We start from the raw sequence: 10,818 nt of genomic DNA, 5'->3' as shown, positions 1-10,818 counted from the left end.
TCTTCTCAAAGAGGTTGAGGTAGTCCTCGGTATCATCGCTTGGTCCCATTTTGACAAGGGTCAACGGTGATGTGGAGTCGTAGCATCAGCCCCCTCTCAGTCTATCAGGCTCTGGAATGCATGTCAGTCCTCCGCTTGAGCCTGGAGCAGGAAACGTTGATCCTGCTCCAGGCGTAACACTATGAGGGCCTGGTGTTGTGTTTGCTGCATGCTGGCAAGGGCCTTGATGACATACACAAACGAGTAAGTTTTTCTTGTCGCACACACTGGTACAGTCTCTCTCTGGTCTCTCTCTCCCACTCTAACACCTTGTGCCCCTTTTTATGTCTCCCTCCGCAATCACTACAACAAGAAATAGGTGTTAGAGATAATGATAACCTAGGTGACGAGCCTTACCGCTCTCTCTCTCCCGCAGACAGATATACAACCATGCCCCCATCACCACACTCACATTAAACTTAAACAAAAATAATCAAATTGTCACTGCATGTACTATGCGCTCTGCCCGGGCGGGCTGACATTTCTGTGAGGCAGTGAACGAAAGTATTATCATGTGTGTGCTGAGGTTAAATAGTCTCTTTGGGGTGCTTTGATTTTAAAATGGTTTAAAACTGTGACGCTGCCAGAAACGAGGCTTTGAGCGTGCCAAGGGAAAACTTGGTGTACAAGAGCTGAACATATTAATTGCTTCTCAGTTCTAAATTGTGTTATGTTATAATGACATATCAATGGAATATGTAATCCTATTAATGTATCTAAATATTAGAATATAAAAATAGATTTAATTATCAAGTAGACCATTGAATATGCTTAATACATTTTAATATAAGGAAATGTATTTAACCAATAATTAAAATGCAAAGACAATTTTTACATCAAGCAGAATGTAACGTAATTAGGAGAGGCAGACGAGGAGTGGGGATCTAAACGCAGGTTCTTTATTGAGCAAAAGTGAAAACAAGACACAGTGCTGGCAGTGATGAGGGCCGGGAATCATGGGAATTGTAGTTAAAGACATGGGACACGAGAAACACGGGGCAGACAACCAGGAATCGTAACACAGAGTCACTGAATTAACAACTTAATGGCGTAAGCCTATAACATCACAAGTAAAGGTGCGTTATTGTACCTTTTCATGTATGTTCCCCAAATATTCCATAAAATACATAATATATCATAACTGGGGAAGCAAAGAACAACAATTAACTTATGCTTATATTGGGGCATGCAATTATGAATAATGAGGCAAAAATTCAAACTCGGTAGCATCTGTTGCCAGAGTGCGCATGCAATCTGAGAAGGCCTCTGTTACACACTGGGTATTATTCTTGTCATTGCAATAGATTACTAAATTCCGTAATTTATGCATCAAAGGTTGAGCATTACATCGATGGATTTCTACACCACTAAATACTATTATTAATTGTCAAAAAGGTATTTCATTTGTGTGTGCAAGCTGATGTTTTGGGTGGCATATGCACATATGTTTTACCGTTTATAAAGTGCTGAAAAACAACCTGGAATCATGTATAATTGTGTAACCAAGGGTGTAGGTTCAAGGGGGGATGGGGGGAGGTAACCCCCCAATAATCAAAACGTACAAGTACAACCCCCCTAATATTTATACCATGATCAGTGGAAACATGTAAATTCTTCACGCTGCAACCCCCCAATGTTCAAGCCAAATCTATGCCCTTGGGTGTAACAGTCACATGAAGTACTCTATGTAACCTGAATGTTTTCAGAAAGCAGCACAATGCAACAAATGAAGCAACACAGGTGTTTATAAAAAACAAAAGTTATTTTAACTTTACTTGGGAGTCTAAAAATGTGGCGATCCTGCACGACACACTAAAAGAGAAAACAGCGAGATGCAGTGCAACACCCAAAGACGCCTGTCCCACACGTGTTAACATTTTTATACATTTGGCAGACGCTTTTATCCAAAGCGACTTACAGTGCACTTATTACAGGGACAATCCCCCCGGAGCAACCTGGAGTTATGTGCCTTGCTCAAGGGCCCAACAGATGGCATCTTGGTGGTGCTGGGGCTTGAACCCCCAACCTTCTGGTCAGTAACCCTGAGCCTCAACCACTGAGCCACCACTGCCCCACAACAGTAAATAGAAAAACAGTGCAGACACACAGAAAGCATGTTTTAAAATCCTCTAACTTGCCCTATACTTGAAAAACTGACCCAAACCTGATGGTTTGTCAGAACTTGTCGAGTTTGGGTCTGGATGAAGTCATCTACTGCATGTGTAGAATAACCGAATTGTGATTTTGGTATTCAAATAGTGGTGTGTCGAGCAATTAAACTAATGTCAACTGTGAAAGTAGACATTTATAGTTAAAAAAAATGGCTTTAATTAATCAGTTCACTCCCACCTATCATATCGCTGAAGACATGGATTTAAACACTGGTGTCGCATGGATTACTTTTATGTGCTTTTTGAAGCAACAAAGTTCTAGTCACCATTCACTTGCCTTGTACGGACCTACAGAGCTGAGATATTTAATTTTTTTAAATATCTAAAGTTTGCGTTCACCAAAAGAAAGACAGCCATACACATTTTAGATGGCACGAGGGTGAGTAATAAAATAATTCTCGTTTTTGCATGAACTATTCCATTAAGTCTATTTTACACAAAATCTGAATTAAAACCGCAAAGTACCATCTTATTTCCTAAATGATAGACAAAATTCCAGTAAGGTCGTGAGACCGCAATGTAGCACGCTTCAGATTGAAATTTTATGATAGACGAATAATGGACACTGTTTCACATACTATTTGTAGTATTAGGCTAGGCAGTATACAATGTCTACTGTGCAGTATAGTAGCACATCCTGTTTTATTTACATAACTCAAGCAGAAGCAATAACGGTTAACAGAACTTAATATGAGAGGAAATCAGTCAGGTGTTCTTCACTGGCAGATGCAATCAGCGTTGGGCTGCTGATAGCCTTGTGTTCTGGGGTAAAATTCAGCAGACTGCAGCTTTATTTATGACATTGGTTAATAAAAGCTGAGTGAGACGGTTTATAAATATGTGCCAGCAACGCTTAATTTGTTGTGCAGTATAGACGAAGATTGAGAATATAGTTGTCACGATGACTAACGTGTTTCCCTATTACCCACCGGGCTGACATGGCACCATAAAACCAATTTCTGTCCAAGCTCTCTGGCGGCCGGCGCTCTGAATCAATTGAGTAATTTAGCAGAGAGTCGCTCCCGCGTGTGCTGGGACTCACTCACGAGATCATATGGACGGTGCTCTATGGGGGAACAGCGCTACAAAAATATCAAACGATGAAAACAACAGAATTAACAGGAATACCTGAAACGAACTATTTGCCGGGCAAAAATTCACCATGGTAACCACCACTTCTACCAAAATAGCTCAGTTACTACAACTGTCAGCCACCAGCGGCATTTAAAAATGAACGGAAATATTGTGAAAGCTTACACTGTTTGAAGGAGCTCCCCATTTCATCTATGATGGTTTTACAGGGAGGTTCTAACACACACGGCGAAATCGTCAGGACTTTTCTAAATTTGGCTAATTCGTATGATATTGTGCGACTGCACTCGTTTGAACTCCTGCGACTTCATAAGCTGTAGTGAAAGTCGTTGGACACCGTTTCCATCTAATACGCCACAATTACTTGCTTCTGTCACACACAACAGCTTCCTATCATGTTTAAACACTCTACTGATTGGTTAAGTTTAAATAAGGGGGTTGGGGAAGGGCATATATTAATTGTTAATAGTACGCTTAACGCCTTGAATTTGCACGAAGTCCTACAAGTTTATGCAAACAACATTGTGCATGACCACACGAAATAGCCAACTCGTAAATTATGCACGAATTTCTATGGTGGTTGGTCTTACAGCCCTGAGGGAAACTATGGTGTCAATAAAGTCACTTACAACAAAACTGCTCTGGAAAATGCATACTTTGAAACAAAGCATTTTACTCCCCATATATTCATGTTCTATTAATACCGTTGCTGCTCAATTTCCTTTGTGTTATGGGCTAATTCCATTGTGACAGTAGCCTACTTACGAAAAATCTATTGTGAGAACTTGCGTAACTTTTGTGGAATCTCGCGAGATCTCACACAGCAACGCTCATCCCCCACACATGACTGTTAATTGACTTTCGCAAATCGTATCACTGCCGTTTCTGTCAGTAGAATTTTCCAGAGGTGACTTAAATCTGCTCGCAGTTTACCTAAGGTAAGAACAATATTATATTAAAACTGAAAAGTATTAGACATACATTGTTTTAACAACATAATGTTAACCAAAACATTCGTTTGGTTTCTTGTCACGTTAGAATATTACGTTAGAATGGTTAGCTTTCTCCCTCAGAGTTCGCGCTTCTTTTTATTGTTAGATGACGGTATACCGTTTTTCATGAATTTCTGGCGCTCCATAACCAAAACGATAAGAAATTAGAATAAAACTAGCAATTCAAATCTGTCCTGTGTTTAATAGCAATAACTGTCCAACGGTGGTTTTAACGGTCGTATTTAAACGAAAAGTTATTGATTTCCTATGTGGGCTTCTGCCAGATGCCAGAGGAAAATGCACAGATATCTGTCAAAGATAACAGACTCAAACTTATACTGTACGCAGACCGATCTGTCGTGTTTAGTCTGCAAAAGGTGGTGCTCTAAGGGGTAATTTTCGCTGCGCAATTGCATACACAATTTAAGGCAGTTTGATTCTAAACATTTATTTTTATTTATTTTAACTAATATATAAACTAAACTGAAAATAAATTATTAATTTACACTCTTAGTTCAGTTAAACCAAAAATGAAGGACAAGTTCTGTGGGGTGACATGTGCTTATGTACTTGGGTCTTTAACAGAAACAAGTGAACATATGTGTGATCTAAAACAACATATAGAAAAATAAATATGCTCTGTTGCTGATTTCCCTTATTTTATTCTCAATATTTAGTGATTTAGCGTCAGATTCAGGATATTATCACTCGCTGTCACAAGCAGTTATTGTTGTTCGTTACCATGGCAACAACATGCGCGTCCTCGTTGAACGTGCTTCTGTGTATAAAAAGTACCTGTGTAAGATGCCCTTTAGGTGACTATACATTATTTAAGGCTATGCTATTCGTTATGATATTAATATAGGAACTGTTGTTGTCAAGTAAGTTTCATGTTTCCCCATTTAAACCGCTATAAAATTTGATACCAGTATTGTCCTTAATGTACGGTATAACCAGTTTTATCGTATACCGTGGCAAGCCTAACATACAGCCTGTTTTTGCCTCAATTAGAACATTAACTGTTTTAAATTAAAAAGCATTTTTTCTTACAGAGAGCAATGGAGCATTCTCAGAGAACAAAGGGAAGGAAAATAGCTGCAAAAGTGGCTGAACAATAGTCGTACGATAGTCGTACTATCATTTTTTAATTAAGAATTCGGTCGTAGCAGTATTGGCATCTTTAGATTTAGATCTGAGAGATCTGACAGACACTCTTACGCTTAAGAAGGTATCGATGGTCTGCTTTTATCCCGCAGCACCAATGTGAGTTTGTTGCCTATTTTAGGTAAGATTAAGGAGTTTCCAAATCCAAATGTCTTTGTGATTGGCTTGTACTCAGGTGTGACCAAACCATCTCATCTGCAAGTGTATTTGAATGAATTTATTCAAGATATTAAAGTTGTTGTACAAGAGGGTATTCAATATAATGAAGTGCATTTCAGAGTTGCTGCTCCTGATGCATTCATTTGTGATGCTCCAGCACGCGCTTTCCTCAGATTTGTAAAGGGTCACATTGGCTATTATGCATGAGCGCTGCACTCAAATGGGTCTTCTAGATGTAAGCAGAAGAATGTGTTTTCCTGAGTTGTCAGCTGAGCAAAGGACTGATCAGACGTTTAGGGCTATGGGTTACGAAGAGCACCAAATAGGAGTTTCACCCCTATTTGAGTTAGGTGTGGGGTTAGTTTCAAGTTTTGTGCTTGACTATATGCACCTTCTGTGCTTATGCCGAGTCTACACACCACGATTTTAAGCCCGATTTTTCGCTCACCGACAGTTTTGTGGTGATCGCCGACAAAAGCCAGAAAGGCTAATCAGGGCTTGCTCCGTTGATTTATCTTTGGTTAAAAGGGCCTCTATAATACAGGCAATCTGTTCAAATTCTCACTGTGATTTCAGCATTTATGGCTTCTGTCAGGCAGTATTTACCCAGGAATTTTGCAAGGAAACCAAGATCTCTCCTAAAAATTAGCATGTGTAAAGCAACTGAATTGAGGCAGTTTTGCTTTACACTGGTGTGTATATTATTACTTAATAATATACCCAATAGAATGTATAGAAACTTTATACTTTTTGTCTATATCTGTAAGAATTCTTCTTAGCCCTGATTTTTGTACCGAAAATTGTGACTATGCTGAAGATATTTAGAACATTTTTGTGAAAGATTTTGGCTTGATTTACGGCCTTGAATTTGTTGGCTATAACATTCTTTGATACACATTGCCCAAGATACACGGAACTTTGGTCCTTTGGATAGCATTTCCTGCTTCCCATTCAAAAATGTTTTAGGTAAACTTAAAGGTGCAGTACGTAAGATTCAGAAACCTTTGTTATTAATGACACCTGTGGCTGATAAGTGAACTGCAGCCAGTTGCCTGTTGCTCGTGATCACGTGCACACACTCCATAGGGACACTAGCATCGACCAAAACAAAGAGACTGAACGTGATTCAACGGCACCTGACAGATGAGGTAGCATAATTAAAATTACAAAGTTATGATTGTTTTACTTGAAACTTTGAGACTGTATATTATATTTTAATCTCCAGTGCTGGAACAGGGCTAAAACAAAGTGTGGATATAGGTCTGAATATGCGAGACTGTAGTTTGAAGTAATTACTTTTCTTTGCATGATACATTAGCATTTATAGGATAGCCTATCGGCGTTAGCTAGCTAGCCAGCTTTATCAATAGCTGTTAGCTAAATTTGGTGGATGATGACAGTAGCTGTTTATAAAATAGACTACTTTATAAATATGTTGAAACAATTCAGTATCGATGTGATTTCATCACAACTGTCATTTTGATATATCGATGCTCTATATTTTTATAATAACATAATGTATATATTTTCTGTATAACCAAATTATGTTACACTTATGAATGGAGCTTTTTGCATTATTTTGAACATTGTCTAGCATTCATTTCATGTGTTATTGTAGTTTATCTGGCTGAATAATTACAGCTTAACATTAGGTCTGTGAATCAGCATTCCTGACTTTTAGCATAAAGAGAAGATCGTTTAAATTATTTAAAAGTTATGAATCAAGGTAGCTTGCTATTCGTCAGCGTTAGCGGGCAAGATCAAGTTAGCTAAATTACACAGATCAATCCTTATGGCACTATATTTCACATGCTTTGCAGTTATGTAAGCTTACATAACTGTAAGCTGTCCAATAAGAAGAAGGTCGGTTTTGACATTCGAAGGTCCCACCAGGAATCAAATGTCCTTCTGATGTTCACTCTAGTTTTCGCTCGACCATGATCAAGTTCAAGCTTAGCCAGATGGGATTCAGTAGATATATTTTAGTTTTTTCTCTCAGAGTTTGTGAAGGAGTCAGTGTTGTGCTGGGAGCCAGACATTTCTAGTTCTCTAAGATAACATTACCTAGTGTTGCAGACTGTCTGTTGTCACTGTTGAATAGCAGAAGCACTGAGGCAAGGCTCTCGGAAGGGCGCATAAACGTCACATCCTTTGGATTTTCCATGCAAAAGTGACCCGCTCCCTTCACAAGAAAATCAATCTACAGGCTTTAATAGGCAACCAAGGAATTCCAGGAAGGGCTAATTTTTTAAGTTGTGTTACAAGCCGTTCACACATTGGCAAAAAAAGGCAAATATTACATGAAAAATTGTACGTATTGCACCTTTAAAAAGATTGTACGGAGGCCCCAAAATCCTGTGCAGCAAATTGTCAGGCACATCCATGAGAAGTAGAGAGTAGCAAAACAGAAGAAAATATCTATTTCCTCTCCCCTTAAACAGCTCCATCTCTCTGGACCAGTGATTTATGAACATGGATCATGTCAGCAGTACAATGATGGACAGACATTCATTTCTTGCTCTTAAGGCAATAACTGTTTTTCCATAGGGAGCAGAATTATCATTGTGAGAAATATTTTGCTTTCTTCTTGTTAAAGCTGTCAAAGTACTGTGTCATTTCTTTGAAAACTACGACTCCTTTTTTTTTTTTAGCTACCCAATTGACTCAGCATGCCTTGGAATTCACTTTGTTTCAAACTTATCCAAAGACTTTTGTGTTGTGTCGGTTGAGGAATTAAGGAGAAAAATGGCATTAAAGTCTGGATATGTGGCATTGTTTAAAATTTTTTCAGCATGCTACCATTTGCAGTTGTGGATTTTATGGATGGTGAAGGTGTAGCAATTGTACTCTGCAAGTGGTTTACAGGACCAGAGGAAGATGCTTGTTACTGTCCACCAGGATGAGTCAACATTAGCAAAGCAGTGAAGGATGGACTTGCTCCAAACACTGACTGGCCGCAGTTTAAAAGTATGCATCTTGGGAAAAGCAGGTAATGTAACTGTTTTTGAGTGGTGATGATAATATTTATATGTATCAATAAATTACACACAAACAAGGCATACATCTGAAATAGTAGTTACTATTTTTTATTTGTAAATGTCTATCGCCTACAGGAAACTATGCCCATGCCACAGCAAAGCTTTTGTAGTCTCAGGTGAACTCTGACTTGCAGACAGAGTCAGATTCCTGAGGAAGAATTTGAAAAAGGAAGCGCAAAAGAAGGTAAGACCATATTTCTAGGATACATATATTTTAAAAGCAAAGATTGTTCATGAAAAGGATTATTAATTAACTTGTTAATAATGATTGATGAATTGGCTAACAAACAAACTAAAACATAATAAACCTACCAGTTTTCTTGTTGTTAAAACCTACAGTTTTCTCATCTGGCATCTGCTCTTGTTCAAAATAGCTAACACAGCTAACAAGCTTACCTGTGTCTAGATCCCACAATAACCATAGCCATAATTGGCACCTGCTAAATTTATTAACACTGGTTTACAGACTGTAATTAATCAGTCACCCAAATATGTTAACAGCTAAGAACATTACACATGTACAGCCCTAATTTGAAATGTATATAGAAACTTATAAACTTCATAATTATGCTTTAAATTTTGTGTATTTCAAGGCCATTGATTCTGTTAAGCTTAGATGAGGAATCAGATGGTGCTGGGATGATCATCCACCATCCAATGTGCCTTCACCTCACCCAGTCCCAGAGGACCTCCAACCAGAGGCTCCCCACTCACTCAACACCTGTCCCTTTATCCAGCCCCCTCCACCTTCAACACCTTCAGCTGTTCTGCAAAGTGCCATTTAGAGATGGCATGTTTGTACACCTTCTAACCCTCCTGGATGAAATCAAGGAGAAGCAGAGGGTTCATGGGAAGATGATACAATAACTCCTCACACAACGTGATGTTGCAGCACTATCCGAGGATGCCGTTTCCCCCCTAAAAATGGCCTCGGATGTTGAAGCAATGGAGCAGAAATTGGCAGACCCCACCTTCCACAAAGAAGTGGTATGTCCTAATATTACCATTTAGCAGGTTCGCCAAATGATCATAGAGCACCATACACTTGACTGAGTTCAATAAGAAATATCAGGCATATCTCTATAAAATACAGTAAACTCTGTGTGTGTGTGTGTGTGTGTGTGTGTGTGTGTGTGTGTGTGTGTGTGTGTGTGTGTGTGTGTGTGTGTGTGTGTGCTTGTTTTTGTGATTTACGAGGACAATTTTGTAAGTTACAAATTAGTAATTACAAGGGTATTATGCTATAAATGTGATTTATGAGGACATTTCTAGTGTCCCCATAATTTAAATCGCTTAAAAATCATATTAAACAATGTTTTATTGAAAATATAAAAATGCAGAAAGTTTTTTGTGAGGGTTAGGTTTAGGGGTAGGGTTAGGGTTAGGGTATAGAATCTATAGTTTGTACAGAATAAAAATCATTATGTCTATGGAAAGTCCTCATAATGATAGGTAGACCAACATATGTGTGTGTGTGTGTGTGTGTGTGTGTGTGTGTGTGTGTTTGCATATCTCGATGACTGTTCATCCGATGAATTCGTTTGGGTAAGCGGTTCTCATATTCTGGCTAAAACACTTTCACAACAACAAATTGCCTGCATTTAAGGCATTTATGGGACTGTAAATTGTAGCTAATAACCTGTAGCAACTTGATGTGAATACAAAACTTGATGAGAACACAAGACAGATGTCTCAACAGAAACATTTTCACTCTCTAGTTTATGTGTGCATTGCCTTTCTGAATGTGACTCTCCCGAACGGGCACTACATTAGTGGATAATGATGTCGCAAGTGCCAGCTTTCTGCTGCTAGCATGCTGCTAGTAAAATTGCTAGCTAGCTTCCTGAACAAATGGCAATGTCCAGAGTTCTTACTAAACTGTTCTAAAATTATAATATCTCTAATACAGGACTTATCATATCAAGTTGGCCTTTCTGAAATATAACACAAGTTAAGAATTTTCCAAAAAGCCTTAAAGTGTTTCTGTGTTGTCTCCCCCTTTAATGATAACCTTTTTTTTCCCCATAGGTTGCTGTGGTGGCACATATTGTAGGGAGTACTGTGGATGAAGCCACTCGAAGAATGATGGCCTTCCTTTTGGACCACTCCTTATTAAGAGAGTACAATTTTGTTGGGTGCCATGGCAAGCGAGAATTCCAGGGA

The 10,818-nt window shown here is 38.7% G+C and overlaps 1 long non-coding RNA gene across 2 annotated transcripts; it reads left to right on the top strand.

Moving 5' to 3' along the window:
* The first annotated feature begins 6,688 nt into the window (after nucleotides 1–6,688).
* Nucleotides 6,689–10,818, top strand: LOC127636132 (uncharacterized). 2 transcript variants are annotated; one of them, XR_007969554.1, is made up of 5 exons: nucleotides 6,689–6,765; nucleotides 8,483–8,606; nucleotides 8,731–8,839; nucleotides 9,249–9,642; nucleotides 10,684–10,818. It is a non-coding gene; the product is annotated as an uncharacterized LOC127636132 (long non-coding RNA). The 2 variants fall into 2 exon arrangements; XR_007969553.1 differs by lacking the exon at nucleotides 6,689–6,765 and having other exon boundaries at nucleotides 7,112–8,606.

This window comes from Xyrauchen texanus, chromosome 43 (genome assembly GCF_025860055.1).
Source record: "Xyrauchen texanus isolate HMW12.3.18 chromosome 43, RBS_HiC_50CHRs, whole genome shotgun sequence".
Lineage (NCBI taxonomy): Eukaryota > Metazoa > Chordata > Actinopteri > Cypriniformes > Catostomidae > Xyrauchen > Xyrauchen texanus.
This window is presented reverse-complemented; position numbering and strand designations above follow the sequence as displayed.